Here is a 23,551-nt window from a genome sequence, read left to right on the forward strand (position 1 = left end):
AATGGCCTCTCTTTATTTTTAATCTATGACGATTTTTAAATAAACAAAAACTAATGTGGTCGGTGCAAATCTAGAGTTCAACAATAAAGGATCTCTTTCTTAACTCATAAGCATATGTTCTAAGAATGTCGTGAATTCAGTACAAGTAATTAAGGCGCGGTGCATCCGGTACTTTTTTGGTGCGTACACCTGACTGATAACATGTTATCAATACAAGTAGGTTTTTATATCAACGTACGAAGAAGCACACTTGATACCCTGAAATATTGGATTGCAAAATTGATTATAGAGAAAATTTATATTTCTACATAGGAGACAAACTTAATACTTATTAAATCTTCGTTTCATGACATTTTAATAAAGAATGCATAGAAAGCACCCGATGTAGCGAGAATATGGGCCAGAATACATTAAAATATGTAGTAAAAAAGATGTAAGTGCTGATGTGCCTCTGTTATAATCGAGATAAATATCTTATCAGCATGAAAACACTGCTTAATTTCTGTGAAAAGCCGAGTTAAAATTTTCATATAACTAAAATAGCTAAGTTTGTTCATAAAGAAATGTCTTTGTGAATCATAATCATCATTTATTATGAGTCATTTATTCATAATTAAATATGAGTTTGACTATTAATCAGTCCCATTTAACAGTTTTAGCAAAAGAACTCATCTGTCTTATTCCATTACAGCGTAAACACAACTTGTGAGAAAGAGATAAAAAAGTACTTTCTGTTAAAAGCAACTTTTTAATAAGAAATAAATTCACATTAAATCGTGACTTTAAAATTTAAAGCTGCAGCCGTACTAGTTTATTATTTAATACAGAGTAACGTTTGATGTTCAGCTATTGCCGCTGTCACCCAATCCACTTAAGATATACATACATATATATCAAGTATTGCAAATGTTACGTTGCTTACGCGCATAAATACGTAGGTATGTCTTATTAAATAGAGCACCGATATCTTATAAACATGATAGAGGGCTTTAAGGATTACAAAGGTTCTTATCAATATTCTTATCAGCCTCAGTGCACACATACTACGCAAGTGCAAACACCTGCTTCACCACCTGTTCCATTGCTATATATTAGAAGTTATTATCAATATAATACAACGACCGAGACGGAACTGTATCGTTCTGATTTTATGTATTTACTTGATGGACATACAAGTTGCTTTATCTTATTTACATACAACAGAGCCGATGTTACCTTGTAAATTTCATAATAATTTTTCAACTAGTCTCATTCTGAATAAACATTTGGTCGCTCTGATTTTCTAAGTATTTAAGCGCGACGATTGTCGTCAATAGAGTATTGCCAGACGTAAGCACTTTCTCAGCATTAATTAGTATAGCATAGCATTTACGGATTTTTAAACAGAATTCTGTTGTATGCGAATTATATTAAATAGTGCAAATTATATTTTTATTTTATTTAAAACATGCCTCTGACCCAGGTACCATTCTTATCAAAAGGCAAAATGTTCTGATCCTAACAAATTCCTCCTCGAAGTCCTATGAAATTGAAATATTACGGAATAGTAATAGTAGTTGACAAATAATTAAGACATTAGTTCAAGAACTATGTTCAAAAAGACAATTATATCGCGAAATATATTACTGACTAGTGTATTTTTTTCTAAGGAATAGATGTATTCAGACACTTCCTTGTAATAGTCTCAGTAGTTAGCTGTTTTTCACATAAACTGTATAGTATCGGACGCACATAAGGACGCACTTGTAATGATAGAAGCCAGTGGTAACACCTGTGTACTTGCGCAGTAGTGTATTGTCTGTAATATGTTAATCATTCACTTCCTTACAGCTGGGGTTTGTCGATTAAGGTATATCTAAAATATTTCTAGTTTCTTTGCTACACTCAAAATGGCTCTACGATGTTGGTTTGAACTTTTCTTTCTTCTCTTTATACAAAAGTAATTTCATTCAGAATAAACTATTTCTATATGGCAAATTAGTAGTTGTATATAATAAACAATTTAATAAGTTTTGTATACTTATATTATAATTAAAAAAAACAACGATGAGATTCCACTAAACAATAAAGGTGTAAATTTTTTTTGAAGAAGAGATTTTGTACTGTATCGGTTTTCAATTTTGATAAGTATCAATTTATATTTATATATATAATAATTATTCCTAAACGTCATTGGAAATAACGAGGTAGGTTTTTTGGTGTCCATTTGGCTGAAGTCGGCAATAGATGCAATTTATAGCTTAATATATACTTTACCTCTACTTAAATTACCTTTATGTAGAAGTTATGTATAAATAGCAATCATAGAAACATTGCTGTACATTAGATATATAATAAAACACGTACTAATAATTTTTATAGTAATTTTTTTAATTTTTGCATGTAGAAGCGAATCAATTAAGTTTAATATGAATATGAACGCTAAATGTTTGACCTACATTAAGACAAATTACTTTTATCTTATTACCCGCGACCAAAGTTCTTGTTGTATTCTGAATTGATAAGCATAGCGTAAAATCCCACCAATAATAGTAAGTATATTTTTTTCGTCTTTTTCTTTTATTTTATATTTTCTTTTATTCTTAAATCAAATTTTAATTCTACTAGTCAAACTATCCAGATACAAACTCACAAATCACATAAAAATTACGTTAGCCGAATCTACAGAGGCCTTACTGCGTGTCTTGACATGACTGTGAGGTCCCAAAAACTCACACAGAAACAGCGCACGTTTAGAACAACTGATAGCTACTCTCAAATACATGCGCACATTCAAACATACGTAATGTCTCGTACTTAAGAGTTGAGTTTCATTAGAACTTACTTTAGGGTTACAAGTAATCTCAAAAAATCGTATTAAACATGTACCATGTACCTACTACTGACCAATTGTTTTCTAGTTACCCACAACACACACAGGGACCCATCGGGGGACTAGCGAGAAACATTGTTGCATTTTCAACGATTATTTCACCATCACGTTAGGTATACTAAGGGAAATGTACTATGTACGGATCCTTAAACACATTAAAAATAATGCACCCATCTATTATAATCTATTGCAATACTGTTAAACCTGGCGCATGGCATATAACCCGGTCATGTATACACCGAATACTACTGGGGTGTCTCGGGATTTTAATCTATGAAATGTATTCACAATATACTATTATCAGCTTTACACATGCCTAATTATAAAAGTTACGTAAAGTTTATAGAATTTTACTGATTACGTTATTCTAAGAAGTTCTAAGGTCGACAGCCGGTGCGGGTACACCTGTGCAATCGTATTTGCCTTATCGAGCCGATAAAACCAACGCACTTGATTCGATCCGCCTGTGATAATAATAACGGAGTTCATTGTGGCCTTCGTTTGTTTTTACGTAAGAGACTAAATACAAAGTGTTTGACGGATTCCCGTTGAATTAGTGCAACCGGTGAGCAGGCATGAGAGTCTTTCCGATTTTTTTATTAGCGTAGTAGTTTTGGAGTAAGCATTGCAACATTACTTACGTAAGAATTCTTTTGATACACTTATAAAATGTTATATAACTTATAAAACAAAATAAATTTGAATAAGAATTGTTTATTCTCTCTAAATCTTTCTCTACTTTTAAAGACCTTCTGTCGATCCGAAGTCGTGGAGGCCTGTGCACTACCTCTTACCTTTAGCAGGCATTAGTCTCACACAAACAAGCATTTCTCCCAAAAGAAGAAAGACAATTATTTATTTATAATAATAAATAGATGTTACTTATTTATATACGAAGTTTCGAAAAAGGGCTATTATTATTTTTAATTAGTAAATTTAAGAGTCCATCTTCAATTGCGCTGCGACGGTTACTACTTACCTTTATATTTAAAAGCTAGATATTGCTATGAATAAAAATCCCATCGTCTCCACAGTCAATATTTACAATTTAAAAACTAAGCAACGGATTTTAATTTTGTATCCATAGACAGTGAAGAAGTTATAATGTACTTATGTGAAGGTCTTCTAATCTGTTAATTAAATTTGCACAATTCTGGGATTGTCTAGTTAAACTAAAAGAAATTTTATACACAAGCCAAGCCAAGGTATCTAGTAGATATATAAGTTCTGTTTCAAATAATAAAGCATACTTATTTTATGTGCTCTTTGTTTATACTTATGCTAATCTTAAAGTAAGGTTTAACCAATTCGTTTCATATACATTATGCACATATACCTTTTTATATGTTTACAAACATACAAAAAGGCAGATTAAAATTGAATAATATCGTATTCCCGTAAAAGAGCAATTTATACCAAGAATATGTTACAACAGATATATATATATTATGAACGATACTATAACTTGTAACAAAACTTATTTTTTCTAGACGATTTTAAACTAAAATTAAGTACTTATAAAATTTCTGCTATGTTATTGTCAAAACGGAGCGGGCAACTACACACTTATATTTTATACAACAAATTATAGTAAAGAACGTCACGTGACATACTTATACAAAAAATATAAAGACGTTTATTTTTAAATAGATCCAGAATTTATAGTATATTTTCAACGCGTAACTCATCGGCCCTGTGGCGCAACGGATAACGCGTCTGACTACGGATCAGAAGATTCCAGGTTCGAATCCTGGCAGGGTCGCGTGATCTTTTTTATTTACCTCAATTCACCTACCTTACAATAGCAATTAACCGTATTGTTTAACGCTGACGACATTGAGCTAATGTTTAGCAAACGCTTATAATTTCGTAGTTTGTATACCAATGAAAAATATTCTCTATCTCTATTACTATTACAGCTCAATTTTCTTCGTTATATACAATTTAATTTTTCATAGGATTTTAAGCTTTGTTGTTGGTTGCGAAGGTTGAATTTTGAAAAGTGTTTATATAATGTTGAATGTTTAGCACGCAGCTGACCAAATATTGTAGTCGCGATAATTGGCTGTGATGCAATCGCGTGATCTTTGCATCCGTTTATGTCCACTTGACAAGATTTAAACGTTTTTCAATATTCTTGAAGTTAAACATATACTAGCGGCCTGTCCCGCATCGCACCACTGGCTATTCATTTTTAAAATATATTGTAAATAAGTATGGCCTATTATACTCATGGGTACCGAAAGAATTTATTAAGTCAGTTGTGGTACAAACGTAAAAATCTTTCCACTTTCGATCTTTTATTAAGGATGCCTAATTGTATGTTTTTTGTAACTGGCAAGAAAAAATGCATATTCAAAAGTACGGTAAGTAAAAGTTATAATAGTGAAAATTACAATGGTCCTCCGATAAAAAATTAGGCAGGAATGCTATTATTTGTTATTGTGTTCAAGTATTTTCAAAACATTAAAAATTTTATCTTAAATTTGTCAGATTTGATGTGGTTGGGATACGGATATTTTCTTCATTCAAAATGTGACCAGTCATATAAAATGCCATAAAACTATGTATTGTACATAATATTTAAATTCGTTATATCTATCAATACTTGATTTTATGTCATTTTTAAAACTCTTGCCATTAATTATAACTTTTCTTCTTTAACTTCATTTTAGTCTTATTTTAAAAGGGAGTAAAGAAAAACGATTTGCTATATTTTAATATTTTATATTTTCTGTTCATGTAGATTATACAAAATCAGTGCGAAATTTAAAAGGAAACATGGAAATCGAAGAATTGTAATAACAATTTGTGACAGGATTACGATATTAGCTGCCAAATATTACTGGCTCTTGAATGAACTGACACTCACCACTATAAAACTATTACACATTGAGAAATACAACCAATGCGATATAAGAATGAGTGCCATTCCCAATATCTATATTTTAACAATATATTTGACCACTAGCAAACATATCCCACGATAACTAAAACTACAACAGTCTAAATCATAATACACCATTTAAGATAATTAAAGCATTTTCACCTTAGTCAATAAATCATAAAAAGGTCTCGAATCTTTATAATTTCTGCTAAATGTTTAATATATTTTTTAATTTGATACTATTTACATATTAGTTATGTACATCACGCATATATTTATAAATTAAGGATAGATTATCGCGTCATGTACTCAAACCAATAAACCTATGTAGCAACGAAGTTGCCATGCAAAATCACACTCAAAATTTTAACTTAAAATAAAATAATATAGGTAAATCAACTTAAAATCGATTTACATCTTTGATATAAATGGAAGCATCGTTTAAACTTAAGAATAAGAAAATAAGCTGAAAATTTTACGTTATAGACAAGAATTTGTACGAATTTATCGTGCTGTTTCTGATTTCCAATATGAAAGTGACTTAATACAAATGCCGTGAACGACTCAACATAACATTATTTACAAATGTGTTCACAAACATCGCCTAGATTAGTAACTAGTAAAGCTTTTTACATAAAACATTATAACAAAACAAATCGCCACCTCGCAGATGTGTTGGCGGTGATTCTTGCATTGAAATACTAAAGTCTTCTAGTTTTCTGCATAATGCCACGAAATTAAGTAATTATTTATTGATCAAAACGAGATCGAACTTAGGATATCATCATGAGATAGATGATTTTCACTGGAACTGATACTTGAGGTTGACGGCGTCAAGGATTTGGCCCATCGAACCGCGCCTCCGAAGTGCACACACTTCGAGATAAAATATTTTCATCTTCATAAATTAATTGTTCTTAATCTAACTTAGCACGACGGCCTGTCCAACTGCTCTTGTTTATCTGGAGTCTGTAACAAAAGAAAATTTATATGAGTATCATATACAAGTAGGTAAATTATTAAGATAAGCCACTATATTAATTATGATCAATTAACGTTATTACTGATTGAGTATTGCGAGTGTATCGGGTGGCCTATGCACATCCCGCCTGCGTCCGGCCATCTGTCAGCGCATATGGGCTGTGTTTCAACACTGTTTTAATTCATTAGTGTCCGGTCAATAAGCCTATTATTTTTCTACCCCAATTTGATTCAATTGACACATGCCGTGCCGAGGACACATGTTATAATTGGTGTAAAAATATTTGATACGGTTTGTTTGTAATCAGAAGCGGTGTGACCAGTACATATATCAGGATTGGTAAGTGTTTGATTACCGTTTCCCGTCCCTGCACATCCGCGGCACAGCTGAGCAACCGCTGCACGTGGGCAAACCCTATTTACGGACATACTGAAGGGAGAGCACACATGTCCCGATCGGGACTTCGCGAGTGAACACGTGAAATCCTTTTATGAGAGGAGCATTGTCGGATAATGAATAGGTACATTGCATTTATTTAGCTATCCGCCACCGGCGGGCGCCGTCACGTCACACGCAGCTGTGATGAGACCGTTACCCGCACAATGCCCTCGATCGATCGTGTCGATGGAATCCGTGATCGGAGAAATTGATGCACGTGCAAACCCATTTCGCCGTGTTGCATTGTCTACTCGGTGACTTCTTAGGTTTATGCGTTCGGAGAAACATAAAGGTGATCGTAAAACTTTCACGTGCGCAATTTATGCGTGAGGTTAGGAGACAAAGATATTATTCAGAGGAGCGAGTAAGCGGCCAGCGTGGGCGTGGACACCTGGCGTTAGCGTTGCTTGTCTTGATCGTTGACTGAGACGCGGTGCGTAGGAGGCGGCCAGTGCCTTCAAACCTATTTGTAAGGCATTACTATACCAAGAGTATTAAGAAATCTTTAATGATCCAATATGATTTACATATTTTAATGCATTTTTAACGCACAACAAGGTATAAAACGCGAATTAAAATAGTGTCCTTAAATTGTGGGTTATGTTAACCGAATGGGGTGGTAAGCATTGTATAAAGGGTGTGTTGCGCCGGATTACACGCCTAGCATTCATTATTATTGGTACTTAACTGCTTATTACGATCGGAGCGAAAAGTCAATTTCGTTGAGCACGTTTGTATTGGCATTTACAGTCGTGAAAGGGTAAATTGAGTAATTGTACATAATACCTGAAATTTTAACTGTTACAAAGGAGATACATGAAATTTTAAGTTGCGATTAACTTGTTTGCAAAGTCCCACGGTCGTGAGGCAGCTGCGGGGAACAATTTACGGGCTTGTTTTGCGATAGTGCCCCGTGGTGTATGATCGTGACCGCGGTTTGTGGCACAGAGATGCCTTCAGAGATATCGTCGTGAAATGCCACATCACGACTACGACGTTACTTTAAATTCCGACACGATTTAAGCTTCGTTTTTTATGTTTTTTTTTTGCTTCACCCGTCCGCTTGCTACGTTCATCGCGATACAGAGAAATCGAACCGTGTCCGATGTCCTTGTGAGTTTGATTTTATATTCAAGAATGTGGTTAGATCAGTCGACATTCCGATAGTTCCTTGAGCCGTTGTATTAGTAAATATCGGGTTCGATGAAATAGAGCGCCGTCCGCGGTGCCGGCGCCTGCGGCGGTATCGTTACTATGCCGTCGATTAATTTCAAGTAAAATATAGTCATTACATATACAGTACTGTTTTTAATAATTTAGCCTACAGTCAAATTTAAAATCTATTTTACTCTTAAAGACGAGTCGTTAACAAATGTGAACGTTGTGTACTTTCTTCTTACATTCTGCGCGGCAGCTCGTGTCTCCTAAATCACGTTTGTTTTGAACATTACCAGCAACTGGCAGTGATTAAAATTTACGTGGCGCGACCAAGTATTAACGAGCACGCATTGCTCCGAGGGCTTGTAGCGAGCCGTACATATAAATCCTTCGATATGCACCTGCTCAGACAACGACCGCGACATAGCAATCTCATTGCGCTGCATTTTAGATATTAAAAGAACGTTTATTGCTTTTAACAACTGAGTCATTCTAGAGCTAAAGCAATGAGTGATTTACTGAATGTAATTATCGGACGACGGTGCCATAATGATTAGTAGATGTAGAGTCGTTAGTGTGATACAAAACGGCGAGACGAGGTAATTAGGAATACTAGCGAAATGGCAATCACGCAGGTGTGGTGCGGAATGGCAAACCAAGTAGAATAAATACGTGTTGAATATTCAGATTGTCAGTACACGGTCGTTTACTCGGCGCCGGCGCAGGTGGCTCATTTCAAGGCTGAAATTCAAAACAGTCACGCACGCGGATAGCGAACTAGATTGACTTCTTGTTTACCTACCTTGCTGTTATTAAATCAAAACGTATTCTGAAGTTATTAACTTTTCAACCTCAAGAGATGTATTAATTATATTCAGATACGTTATAAAGCTATGCACGAATAGCAGCTATTTGCTGGTATACAATTTCTCTAAACTCTTTAAGCGATTGGATAGTCGAACGCACTTCTACGGGTCCAATTAGTTTGCACTAAGATTAAAACAATTGTTAATGTACGTCACGTTTTGTTGTGAAACTATCAGCATCTCCGCTTTTACCGTCTCGCGCGGCGCTTGCGAAATACGCAGGTGTGCGCAGCAAAACATCGACACGACCGATTTCATTAACTTTTTATGCAACATCTATTCGAGCGTTGTGCTAGTTGGAAATTTAAAAAGTCTTTATACAGCTTTCGATGCATAACTACTAAACATAAATACTGTTGAAGAAGGCTTCAAAGAAAGGACAAATAATTATTGTAGCCAAAAATTGAAATATAAATAAAACTTACCGTATGACTAATTTGATGTGTTGTTAATGTTACAGGGGATCTCTCAGCGGGAAGAATGGTGTTTGGGGCTGGTCTGGGGCCGAGCGGGCGGCGACGAGGCTTCGGGGGTGAGGTACACGCAGGCGCTAATGCAGCCTCCGCCTCGAATTGACCAACCGCTGGGTGGTTCTCCAAAGCGGATTGCAAGTCACAAATGTAATCGATCACATGTTGAATTACTTCCAGTTTTGAAATCCTTCGGTTTTTAGGCATGAAGGGGACCAGGTCTTGAAGTTTGGATAGGTACATCTGAATTTCAGCGTTCTCTCCATCCCTGTGCCTCTGAATCCGACCGCTGGCGATTGCCGGTACTGACGCTCCAGTTGCGCACACTGCCGTTATGGCTTTCATCGTGATTATCACTGCACACGTACACTAATAAAAACACTGAGACACGCAACGCGTACGTCTGACGGATAGCGAGTGAGGAATGAAGTGATGCGCGGTGCGGCGTCGTATTTATCGGCATTGGTGGGGAGCGGGGCGGCTACGGTCGGACCAATGGGACTCGGAGGGGCCGGCGAAGCCTGATTTTCCCATGGCGGCGCAGCAGTGGCGTCTGCCTTGCTCTGGGCGGCCCTGGCTAAGGCCGTTGCGCTCATGACACGCAGTTTATCCTACGTACTGTTTGTTTAGAGGCATTCTCATTATTTTGGCACAATTTATGTTTAAACCTGTATTATGAGTTGTGTTTTCATTGTATTCATCTTTTAAATACTTTGTATCTGAGAAGATATATCCTAAACACACCTTGTGTTGCCATTTTTTGATGAAATCTCTACCTAATAGTAGTAGTATAGATTTCATATACAAATCTATTTATTGTATTTATAATTATAGTTATTATATGAAATATTTCTTCTGAAAATTTGGCATGGCGTTTGGCGTATCTAGTCAGCGTAGTGTTGAGTTTTATAATTTCTTTATCTCACTTGATATTACAATCCGCGAGTAATTGTTACGTGAACCCGTCCAGACTTATAAATAATATTTTAGAAAACGCATAAGCAGTCACACAAAGGCGACCGGCGATTTATTTTGAACATAAGACGTGGCCGAACAATCAGGTGGGCAGAGGGAGTTGTGTGGGAACAATAGCCCTACGTGATGGTATCCACTTGTCGCAACTCACAGGTAACGGAGGCTGAGCTTTTAACTGGCCACACTCACATATTTAAGTGGACAAAATCCAAAAAGGCAACGACTACTTTATGTGAAGGATTTCAGAAATAATTACTTATGCCGTTTGATAATAATAGCATATTCGGATATTGCGTTAATAATGTATTAAACAAAAGATAAGTTTTATTAGATGTATTTATATCGGAACAGAGTTAAAATTGTTGAAATACCACTGCGTATACTTTTAGGGAAGATTTACTTAATTACTTATTTATTAACAAGGCATACGTTCGTTTTATGGAATAGTACGAACTCAAATGAATATGTCTTAAAATTCATATTATGCAAGGTCACAATACAGCTCTTAATATTGGTAGAGTGTAATAAAACTTTTCGTAATATCAAATTAGAGTATTGATGAACGATCACGGAATACGATTTCTGATTAATTAGGAAGTTTTTAAAAACTCCGACCACACAAAGAGGTTTCATTCGGACACAAAAATAAAGGATACGCAAAAAGTCACCTTGGAGGTGGGTGAGATCCAGGTAGTGAATTGCTTTATTAGGTCGGCGTATATGCTAAAGGTTTAAAATGCGTTAATTGCTATACCACCTACTCAATTAATGGATTATTAGAAACCATTTTGGGTAATGCTCTAAAATTGTGTAATCAAGCAAGATAATAATCTGTTTCATTATTACGTACGAAGTTTCCTTAAAAATGACAAGCCATTTTAAAGTATGTGTCAATGTCATTGTTAATAATGAAGTTATTCATAAAATCTATATAGTATACAGTGAAAATCTGTTATAACTACCTCGAAGGGACTACTAATATTGGTATTAACAACCAATGACGTTGTTATTAAGTACATAATACAATATAATTCAGTCGGGAGCTTTGATTTTGGTCAATATAACCGGTATGTTGTTCTAAACGATTACGTCGTAAACGGATTTGTCTGTAAGTATCTTGTTAAGGAGCGATATATCTATACCTCTATTTTGATATATATATATATATATATAAATATATACCAAGTGGTTGATTCAATAATCAACAATAAAACCTACAAATGAAATCTACAAATTAAGCATATAACATGTGAATATCTAAATGTTTATTTCATTATTTATGTATATATGGAATATTTCAGTCTCTATACTGAAATATTCCATATATACATAAATAATGTATTTTGAGCAAGTTTTATTTTATTTCTACGTGAAGTAATTGTTGATTGTAGTACTTGTTATCTACATTACCAATATTTATCGTGTATTGTCATTTTAAGTTTATACTTTTAGGGTTTTGGAATATCCTACTTTTGGTATGCTTTTCTCGGTTTTGTTTATTAAAAAAATCTTGTAAAAAGAACCTGAATTAAATTTGACGTTATGACTATAATTTATCACAAATTATTTTATTCCGTCAGTAATTTGCGTGTCAGGAAGTTCGTTTTTACGATCGCAATCAGTGGTCAGGTAACGTGCGTTTATGAATAACGTGTTTTTGTGGCTACCTAAGAAATAATATTGTTGACAGAATTATTAAAGAGAAAATATATATTGTCACGTATTAGTTTGAAAGCACCTTGCATTGCAATTTGTTGTGATATTGTTTCAAATAGACAGGTACCTTTGTCAAGAGACAAAAGCTTCATATAAAAAACACCTTTGTGTGTGGAAAGGACACGGTGTTTTTGTGACAGACAAAAAATGATTTGTTCTCGCAGGTGTAAATTGTTTATTATGAATAGCGTGAAAATGTAATAGTTTCACATCACGTTTAGGACTTAAATTAATTACTTTTGTGTGACAATTTATTGGTAATAAAATTTTATCTGTATCTACTTATAAATCAGTCGTTATCAACTAGATCATTAAGGAAATATAATATAACGTTGGACATAGACAAGAATACCGAGCTTAGCGTTTCAAATGAAAAATTCATTTCGTTTTCTAAATTCTCCTCAACACTCGAGTGTCCTGTTTCTTTTTCTTACGAAATTTCTATTCATTAATTCTAATTTGTATGTTTCTCTTTGTTTCAAATTGATATTAACTCATCTTCTTCTTATAGTGCCATGTCCTTGCGCTATGGCTATTTAATGGCTAATTAATTTTGGATTCCTCGCTTCTTAACAATGACTTGGTGCTTTGACCAAACTCAAGTTTTTTAACCAGGACGTGCGTCTGCGGCCAGGTCTCCTTCTACCTGCCACTTTGCCTTGTATGATTAGTTGGAGGAGCTCGTATTTTTTGGAGTTACGTAAAACGTTTCCGAAATACTCAAGTTTCTGTTAACCGTCATGAGCACTTCTTTGTTCTTCTGCATTCTGTCCAGCACTGTTATTAACTCTTACGGAGACTAGAAACGTGAAAATAACAAACCAATTTGTCAACGTTACAATTTATTTTGTAAAGGGACTCTTAATAAATCGAGACAGTTTTAATACGAGTACTCAATGTGTATGAACAAAAAATTATACCAAACAAACTAGTTTGTACGATCCGTTAAAATAATTGCTCAATTAACATTGGCATTATTAAAGCATGTAATTATAATTGTCTATGCAAACTTATTCTGTTAAGAGTTAATTATTGAGCTTCAACTTATATATAAATATTGAAATACTGAAAACAATCAACAGGGAAATAGATTATAATAATAATAATAATAATAAAATTTTTATTGTTTCTCAAATTTTTAACATCATTAAATGAGTATGAGACAACCCCCGTAAGTAGTCAAGAGACACTTGTGTTGGGGTTGGCTCGCTACTTCCCTTAACTAAACAAACTTTAACTAAATCTAAATCTAAATTAACTTAATCTATGAATGTGTGAATGTGTGTGTATGTGTGCATGTGTGTGAATGTGTGTGTATGTGTGCATGTGTGTGCTGTGTGTGAGCGAGTGTGCACGCTGTCAAGTTCATAATACGGCCCGTCTCAAACTAGCGAATTCGCACCAAAATGTGCTCAGTTTCCTCGTATGTTAGAGTTCTCAGCCACCCTACTACAACCTTTTTACAATCATACAAAACTCTATGATGAAGTCGGAGTTTAGAGTTCAATTGGTTGTAAATATATGCAGACTGACTCACGTACTGACGGCTGGCAAAATTTGAATGGACCATTACGGAGCGGGCCACATTACCACTCCGTCTTGTATCCTGGCTAGCAGAATTAAAAGGAACACATTTATGCAGATATAAGGTGACATTTAAAAGATATAATTGCCTTACCGATAACAATCCACTTGATCTGTACAAGTTAACTGTGGGATATCGATATGGTTTAAAATACATCACTTTTATTAGAGACCGCTGCGCTCTTTCCAGCTCAAGAAGTTTAGTTTTTGTGGCACCACCCCATACTGGTATGCAATACGTAATTACTGATTGAGCTAATGCAACGTAAACATTACTCAGTATCACAGGAGACATCACATGGCGTAGCGTCTTGAAAATCCATATCAATTTCCTGACTCGTGATATAATAGTAGAAATGTGTGAGTGCCATGATAGACATTCATCAATAATGATGCCCAAGTATCTTGTAGAGGTAACTTTCTGAATAATTTGACAGTTGCACTTCTGTGTATAGTGGTCCGCACACTCATGTATCCCAAGCCCAAAAGTAGCACCCGGTTTAGATCTCCGACTTGGAGAAAAACAAATGAAGTTGGTTTTTGGAATATTTAGGGTCAGCAAATTAGCCTTTAGCCAGTCAAATATAACGGCAAGACCTCGTTCAGCATTCTGGCGTACGGATTCCCAAGTTTCTCCATGGAAGACAATAGCTGTATCGTCCGCATAGGAGAATATTTTCCCTCCGCTGCCCAGCAGGTTACATAGTTCGTTAATGTACACCAGGAACAGCGTTGGGCCAAGCACACTCCCCTGCGGCACACCAAATAAAACATTTTCTTCTTCACTGTAAAGGTTTCCTATTTTAACTTGTTGAGTCCGATCTCGAAGATAGCTGTCAAAAAGACACAGAGCTGTGCCTCTTATACCCATCGCCTCAAGTCTCTGCACAAGGATGGGGATCGAAACGGTGTCAAAAGCTTTCTTTAAATCCAGGAATACTGTCAAGCATTTATATCCTTCGTCTACCCTACCTACAATCTCAGTTGTCAGTGCTGTAATAGCGTCCTGTGTCGAGCGTCCTTGTCTAAATCCATATTGCGAGTCAGAAAGTATATTATATTTGTTCAAGTAGCTAATAAGTCTTTTATTTAATAGTTTTTCTATAATTTTAGAAATAGCAGGTAAGACAGATATGGGTCTGTAAGTGTTGACATCACCCGTGTCCCCCCCCTTGTGCACGGGCGTAATGATGGAACGCTTCAATGCTTTCGGAAATATTCCCGATTCGAAACATAAATTGGCCAGTTGACATATAAGAGGAACTACGACGTCCCTAGACAATTTAAGGAAGCCTATAGGTATATCGTCCCATCCGGATGCACTTCCCGAATCAAGAGCCATGAGTATGCAGTCCACTTCCACTGGATCAGTCTCCAACAATACAAAAGAGGAGTTCTGTGAGCCAGAATTAGAAATCATAACTGAACTAGGACGAAACCCAGTCGAAGTCATTATGTCTTCTGCTAGTGTTTTACCAATTGTGACAAAAAAATTATTGACACGGTTTAAGGAATCTGGAGGATGTGGTGTGATTTGAAGAAGACGTACATTAGATGATTTCGGTTTTTTAAAATGAGTTATACTATTGATATTTTGCCAGAGCTTTTTCGGATTTTTTATAGAACATGCAATTAGTTTTTTATGATAATCTCTTTTTAATTTCTTAATCAGGTTAGAGCAAAACGTACGAAAGCGCTTATAGGTTACTCTTATTATAATATTAAATGGATCCTTTCTGGCTTGCAACTGCATTCTATTTCTAAGCCTGATACATCTCAGGGCCCCTGTAGATATCCAGGGTTTTAAAGTACGCTTGGAGCTGGTAACTGATTTGGTTTTAGTGTTAAGAAGGAGAGCTGTTTTTATCACATCTATTATCCTGTCAGCAAGAGTATTTGGGTCAACGTATGTGTTGAAGAAAGATATATCTGCACTCTCTAGGTATTGATATGCTTTTTCAAAGTTAGTAATAGTAATAGTTTTTTTATTGGATGTAGCTTGGTATGTGTGGGATATGGTCAATAGTACCGTTAAGTGATCAGTTAAGTTCGTACTAACAACTCTAGATTCGACTAAAGAGCACATCTTTCGGACTGTGCAAGGCTTGGGTGCATGCCGTCGCATCCAGGCCGAGGCTGAAGAGAGTCAATGCCTCTCTCATTCAAGGGTCGGCTGCAGAGAGTCTGTACCGGGATTCTCAGAAGGCTTAATGGCTTAATAAGCGCAAGCTATGTCTGTAATTGGGTCTGATGCTAAAGTGAAAAGTGCCTGTGTTTAGATATCTCACTTAAGGTGCAAATCTGTTGGCTGACCTATTTTAAAAAAAGAATACACTTTTAAATTACCAACGTTTTGTAATAGAACGCTTGTATGTAATTTTAGTATTAGTACTGACAATGCTGAATAGGTTAAGACCATCTCAGATTGACCAATTTCTAATAATACCCTCTAATTAAGGTGATATCAGACGCGTGACAGGGCGGAGTGCTTACGTTCACCCCCGGCGTGGGAGTGCCGAGCGCGTGCCGCTCCCATCACGTGATACACCCTGATTGATCAGCGATATTGTTCCATTCATTTGGTAAATGCACTATGCAATACAATCGTGCATGAATTTCGCGCTTTAATTGGTGTGATTGCATTGGGTATCAGTTCTTATAAATCAATATTCTGTTAGCGTCGACAACATTTAATTCCGTCAACTTGAATTATTAAATATATTAATTTTGTTTGAATCAGTTTTGAATTAAAGCACTTAATTATAAAACTATTATATATTATTATATATTGGTAAACGGGCAGGAGGTTCATCTCATGTTAAGTGATACCACGGCCCATGGACACTCACTTTGCCAGAAGCCTCGCAAGTGCGTTGCCGGCCTTTCAAGAATTGATGACATCACGCTGCGATAAACGGTCTTATATTGGTAACAAGTATCTCTAAATATACGATGTATAGTTAAAAGTGCTATAGTTTTTATGGGTGAGTTTCTATTCCATTTTCAAAAATGTGCCGTTCGAAAAGGTTAGATTTTTCATTACACATACCATAAGCATTATGACTAGCCAATATTGGTTTCCCGTTATTACAGCGTATATTTACTGAGTAAATAAGTAAACATCTAGCCCCTGGTCCCACGGGAGGGCGCGAGAAATCCCTTAATACGTGACCTGCAGGTGCGGGCTCATTACGCGCTTTTCCGACGCGTGGCGGCGCGTGCCGACTTCGTTTCGCAGATCGAAGTTCTGTTTGATCAGCTATCGCTATTGATCTATGTTATATTTAATTTATGTGACTCATTTTACACTTGTATACTAACGGCCGAACTCACTCTACGATTAAGAGGCTATAACACGAATTTTACGTAAAATAGAAAATTTTGTATGGAAAACATAAGAAAAGCTCCATTTCGAATTATACGGTAGCAAGAGCATGTCATGTTCGAAGAGTAAACGTGCAGAACGAATTGTATGCTCACATTGAAGCTGTCAAAACCGAAATGATCGCATTGACGTACACCTATATTTTTTTTTATAGAACAGGGGGCAAACGGGCAGGAGGCTCACCTGATGTTAAGTGATACCGCCGCCCATAGACACTCTCAATAAAACTTGACGTAATTATCGTAAGGTTCGTGTAATGACTTGCGTATGTTCAAGACATTTTGAGAAGTATCTAGATATTTCCCTTAGTCGCTTAAATTTTACAAACGATAAGATTCAATTGAAAGCTGTTAAAATATTGTTCAAGTGCTTTCTTAAATCACTCGTTAACTGGTCGGTATTATATATTATAGATGCGTCATCCTTTAGATATTGATAATTAATTAATAATCTATCATTACAGGTAAATGGAGAACTCTTAGTACGACTGTACCGAAAATTTTGTACGCCGACTTTATCTCCCGGCCTACACCCTCTCTCTCCTTTGCTGATACTTTGTGGCGTGGAATAAGTGATACCTGTATCTTACATTCCATTTTTTTTACTATAATAATTTGCCAAATTCGTTTTGGAATCACTTTAGGTACACTTACCATATTACACGTGTGTCCAATTGAGTAACGGAATATATTCCGTGATATTCACGACTAGTAGAATAAGTGATTCCGTTCTGTTGATCTGTTATTTACATTCCACAGGCCAATCGAGTCATTCCTCAACCAAAGGTAGTTTGGCCAGTGAGTCCGATGGGAAAGGCTTAGTTCTCGTGTGAATGAGCCGGCGTGGGAAGCTTCGGGTCACAGGTCGCCAGGATAATTATGGGCCAACCGATCATCTGCGCACGCGTCCCGATCGACGCAAGATTTATTTCCACATTATAGTTAAAATTCATATAATAAAAATTTTGATGATACATGTTTAATAGATTATACTGATAAAGCATTGGTGTTATTTTAAACTAAATGTTTTATTATTGTCTTGTCGATAACTTGAATGAGCTTTAAAATGGATATAAGGGATTATTAAATATTTTTTTTATATAATTGGACTTACTATTAATCAAGAAACTGCCTTATGTTTATAATTATATCTATTAACTATTTCTATATAAACATGATCTACCGCGAAATTAATTAAAGTATCCCATTGAAAATTTATTTCGACATGATGTATTCTGTTTTTTGTTATATAAGACTTAAGGCGTCGAGGTATGTAATATCTTTAAATGTAATAAAATTATAAGTGTTTAAGAAGTTTAATTTTATATTGCATTTTATATATTATGTTTCGTTGCCTCAAATGTTCAATCTAATGCAAATAAATTACAGTCTATATTTTTTCCTGAAAAGACATCCAATTCATTTGGTTAAACACAATCATAAACGATAGGGGCTTTAATTCGCAATAAGTATAAAAGGCATTTAATAATGCAGACGTTTGGTCGTGTGAGGGGGCGACTTACAAATATGAAATACAGCAATCCAAGTAATGAAGTTGGGGATGGTGGGGTGGGGGGGTCACGTGACCGACACGTGACAGCGTTAATATTCTGTGAGGGAGCGGTCCTATTGCAATTAAATTGTATTACTATGTAGCTACAGTAATGCGTTTAACTTTTTATCTATGTACTACGAGTATTATATTGTTTTACATCGAATTTCAGTTTTTTCGGTTTGAAAAGTAGTGTTATTGAATATCATAATTAGACCATTGCATGATTCAAGACTGACGAAAAACATGTCTGCGAACATACAATGTTGTGTGCATTGTCTATACTAGCATCTTGCTATATTATTGCCAACAAAGCAAATATAGTAAGATGAATATCTATATAAATAATGATATTAACCCTAGTCTGTGTCGCTATGCAGCAATATACGTATCTTTCAAGTCACGCGAAAACATTGGTCACGCGTTCAAACAAAGAGAATGTATTGCGCAGTCAAAATGAAACTCCCACAGATTTGTTATAAAAACTTTGCTTATTTTCCCACAATCGTTACAATAATGAACGCGGATCAAAGCGGATTGAAGCGGTATAGGGTACAGTATCACGATAAATCCAGCGAAATAAGAGCCCTGGGTTAAGAATGCAGTTGCATTAATTTAAAGGGACGATTAAATTACCGAGCAGCATTGGGGGTCTTACTACACTGGTGGTAAGGAATATAGGGTGTTGTGACATGGCGTGGGAGCTGTTCCTATTGTTGGGGCACTTAACTCGACTCTGATAAAGGAACTATAGGACCATTAGCCGGATTCGTTTTGCTCATTCGTTTTTGCTGATGAATGGACATTGGATTATGATACGTAAAGAGATTGTTATGAGCACACTCGTTGCTATTATGTATATCTTGAGTGTTGAACGTAAATGCCATGTATTGTAACATATGTATGCATATATTACAGATCTTATAAATACATTAGTAAAGACATTAAATTATGTCTGATGACTAGCTTTTGGCATTCAAAGTAAAGGATGTCAGATGACAGATCCCACATATTTTTATGAATATTGAATTTTGACAGTTGTCAGGTTTTGTAAAAAATATTTAAAAATAGAACATACAGATGATAATTTAATTGATATTATTTGATACATTATACATACAATTGTACACTATTATGCATTTTTAAAATAGCGTTATAATCTGTTAGGATCTAGGTTTCAGATTTTAGTATCTGTTTCTTGATAGCTTGTTTTGTCTTATAGGCAAGAAGATAATCAGCGTCTCTGGTCACACGCCGTCGATTTTTTAGTTCTAAAGTTTGCTGATTCATGATATTTTTATTAGCCGCATGTTTTAAATGCGCACATAGACAAATAGTCTTTTGATGCGCAGCCGGAGTTTGGACCAAACTTAGCCAACAATGCTCTTTACATATTACTATGTTAATTATTAATTTTATTTGGTTTTAACTTTTAACGAATTCTAATAATACTTTAGTTTTAACATTAAATACTTTCCAGTCTACAAATCCAATATTTGGTCAGAAGAATATAACAATTATTGTTAATGAGGCGAATAACGGTTCTTTTAGTACAGTTCAAAAACATTCAAGCGCATTGAAAGCGATCAATATCAAACATTTTTGCATAACAAAAAACGGAAATCGCAATATCGCAACTCAAAAACCAATGAACTGTGGAAAGCATTATTAATTTTCGAGTGGTTATACAATAGTATACAGTACAATGCAGTGGTGAAAGCCAGGTGTAGTCGATATCTTGATTATGAGGGCTTTATTTAGACCTCAATTATTCGTGACCCTAATTGTAGATGATGCGATAAGTATTGTTGTCGAGTTGACAGCAGTATTGGTCTTTAGCTTTTTTCGTCGACTTCTGGCATCTGTTTGGATATTGTAAGTTTCACCGTCGGTTTTAAATGCATTGTTAATTGTCAATTGTTTCGCATGCTGGTATGTTGAAGTGTTGACTGCGTAATTAAAATTTATTGACGTTTTTAATATTTTGGTAATTTTTCATTATTTATTTAAGAGGCAGTTAGTATAATTAATTTAACGAGCCAAAAACTGTAACACTATTTTTAGATCTTCTTCTGTCACACTCTTCATTTCTGAAGTCGAGTTAGTGTCGCTGCACAATTTCTTTCACTCTCCCCTGTCTTCAGCAAGTCTGCGCCTGGGTCAAACGTATGGTATGACGCTAGATGGCCTTTACTTGATCGGTCCAACAAGTTGGGTCGGCCTTGGTCTGGTGCCCTCCACTCTGCCAGTCACGACGAGCTTTTCTAGACCTTTTGGATCTCTATGTGGTACATGTTCAAAAAATTTCAGGGTTCGTTTACAACAAAGTGTCGACAAACGATTTTTTAACTATATCCGTCATAGTATGGACACGATTGTTTCCTCAGCTTCCCACAAATAAGGACATCCAAGTCCAACACCATATTTCTAGACCATCTTAATTTTCTTTATATTATTTATATATTATATACTCGTAGTTCGTACAATATTTACCTACCAGATTATTATACTAATTCAATATACATATGTATTATACAATAATTTTACACAAAACGATTCTTAAAATTGCTTAAAATGGCGATAATTTATATTGTAATATACCTTAGTTCATAAATTTAGCATGATTTTCTTTTAATGGAAATGAAAATCGCGATTGTCAAGGTGTGTTGGAAGTTGCAACCCTCAACTCCCCAGCAAACCCGCGAGTGACGTATGTGAATCTCAGCATTGAACTTTTCACACACGGGCAGCTGTGTTGCCTGTTAACAGCTGTCGTATGCAAACTCCCTAACTCCCTAATAAACTAACACTTTTTATTACCTAACTATAGCGAAATGGTCGATAGGCGTTTTTAATATCACATATTACAATTATACTATCGTTTAAATCGAATTCCGCCCAAAAGCGCAAACCATGGGAATTGTTTAGAGTCATATAACGTACCTATTGTTGTTTAGAAAAACTATACTGTTGCAAATTCACAGCACAGATTATAGATAGATAGATATAGAACTAAATAAGCTTTGCTTCCGTCAGGACATAAACATTATATTGATCGTATACAGTACTTTAGGACATTTGATAATCCTAAAGTAATACGAAGAAGAAGCTAGCTTTAACGTTATTTATGTTCTTACACGACAAAATTCCGATATATTTAAAGAGGTTTTACACGTCGCACTAAATCGTAAGACTTAAAAATACAACAAATGTACAAGTATGTAATCCAAAAGTAGGTACATTTGTTCAGCACATGTGATCGCACAAAGAATCCTTGTGCGAGGCTAGATGCTATATCTGGCTGCGCACGTGGGTAAGGGCGGCCCGCCCTATCTTAAGAACGTTATGTATCATTATAATGCCCATTGTATGTACCTCGTGTTTCTTGTCTTGTTTACGCAAAAAAATATCGTCTTACGTTGATTTGTAAAAATCAAAATATAAACTACACAAATATCATAAAATTCCTGAATATGTAAAAAAATTAATAATCATATTATTTAATCAGGAGTGGGGACTAATCAGCAACTTTAAGCATTGCAACTTCCGGCGATGTGCTCCTTACTTTTTCCCTTCTTTCTCTTTACTTTTTGAGCTCGTTATCTATAGTACGTATTCGTGACGCAACCAGCATATCTTAGACTTGAAATTCAGTGACTTGTGACAGATACGGCTAATCATCTACTCGCCCTGAAAGAACAATGATACTGCCCTGAAATCTGAGAGAAAGAACAATAGTGGGTTGTACCAACGGACTATCATGATTCATATTAAAACATTTTTCCTTACTATTGGAACATCGCTAAGATGTATGAAGCTCTCATTTAAGATCCCAAGTTCCTGTCGATAGACCGACCGAGTTGGAGTATTAAAATGTAACGATATGTTGTTTTTAAGAATTTTAAATCATTCGTATATTTAATTTTTAACTTACACTCTTCGCCCTAGCTTTCTTATAGATCACATAGATACAGACCCGTCAATTAAATTAGTAATTTATTCTATAAAATATAGCGTGCTTACCTCAGGCACAGGCCCTCAGAACAAAGAAACAACGAATGTCATTTGTCATCATTTTTATTAAACACATTGTAGGTCAGCGTTGCACGTGAAGTTTGATCCCCTTGGCATTTCGGTAGATTAATGATGGCAACATTATATCAATATTTGCATAAGAAGACGAGAAAGTAACCTATCGGCTGTTACTTTGATGCGTACTTGGTGAATAAACAGAGGAAACTCGACTCTTTTCCAATGCAACAGACTTCAAAATCGTATATTGGTGCGAGGTACATGTTCCATTGCAAAATAGACTTCGCTGCTAAGAGATTTGACGATGAGATGAAATGTATGTCTCACACATTAAAAATATTCATTGGCTTACGCTCTATTGAATTGCTCTTATTATTTAGGGATGTGCTATTATTTTATTAAAATTATACCCGTGGTTAGAGCCTAGCGTTTATAAATCGGCGCAAACTTTTGGAAACTCCACAAAGTTATAAAATCGTGTAGGTTTTACGTTACGTATTTTTGACGTACATGTACGTTAAACACATGATTACATAATAATAAGTTTTCAGCCGTTGAAAACTATTGTAATACAGTAACGTAGCTCGTAGACCGTAGCGCCTGCGTAGGCGTTCATTATATAAATACATAGAGAT

General features: G+C 35.4%; 1 non-coding gene across 1 annotated transcript; it reads left to right on the forward strand.

The window, feature by feature from the left end:
• Window positions 1–4,561: 4,561 nt before the first annotated feature.
• Window positions 4,562–4,634, forward strand: Trnar-acg. The gene has a single exon. It is a non-coding gene; the product is annotated as a tRNA-Arg (tRNA).
• Window positions 4,635–23,551: the final 18,917 nt, after the last annotated feature.

The sequence above is a fragment of the Pieris rapae genome, chromosome 4 (assembly GCF_905147795.1).
Source record: "Pieris rapae chromosome 4, ilPieRapa1.1, whole genome shotgun sequence".
Lineage (NCBI taxonomy): Eukaryota > Metazoa > Arthropoda > Insecta > Lepidoptera > Pieridae > Pieris > Pieris rapae.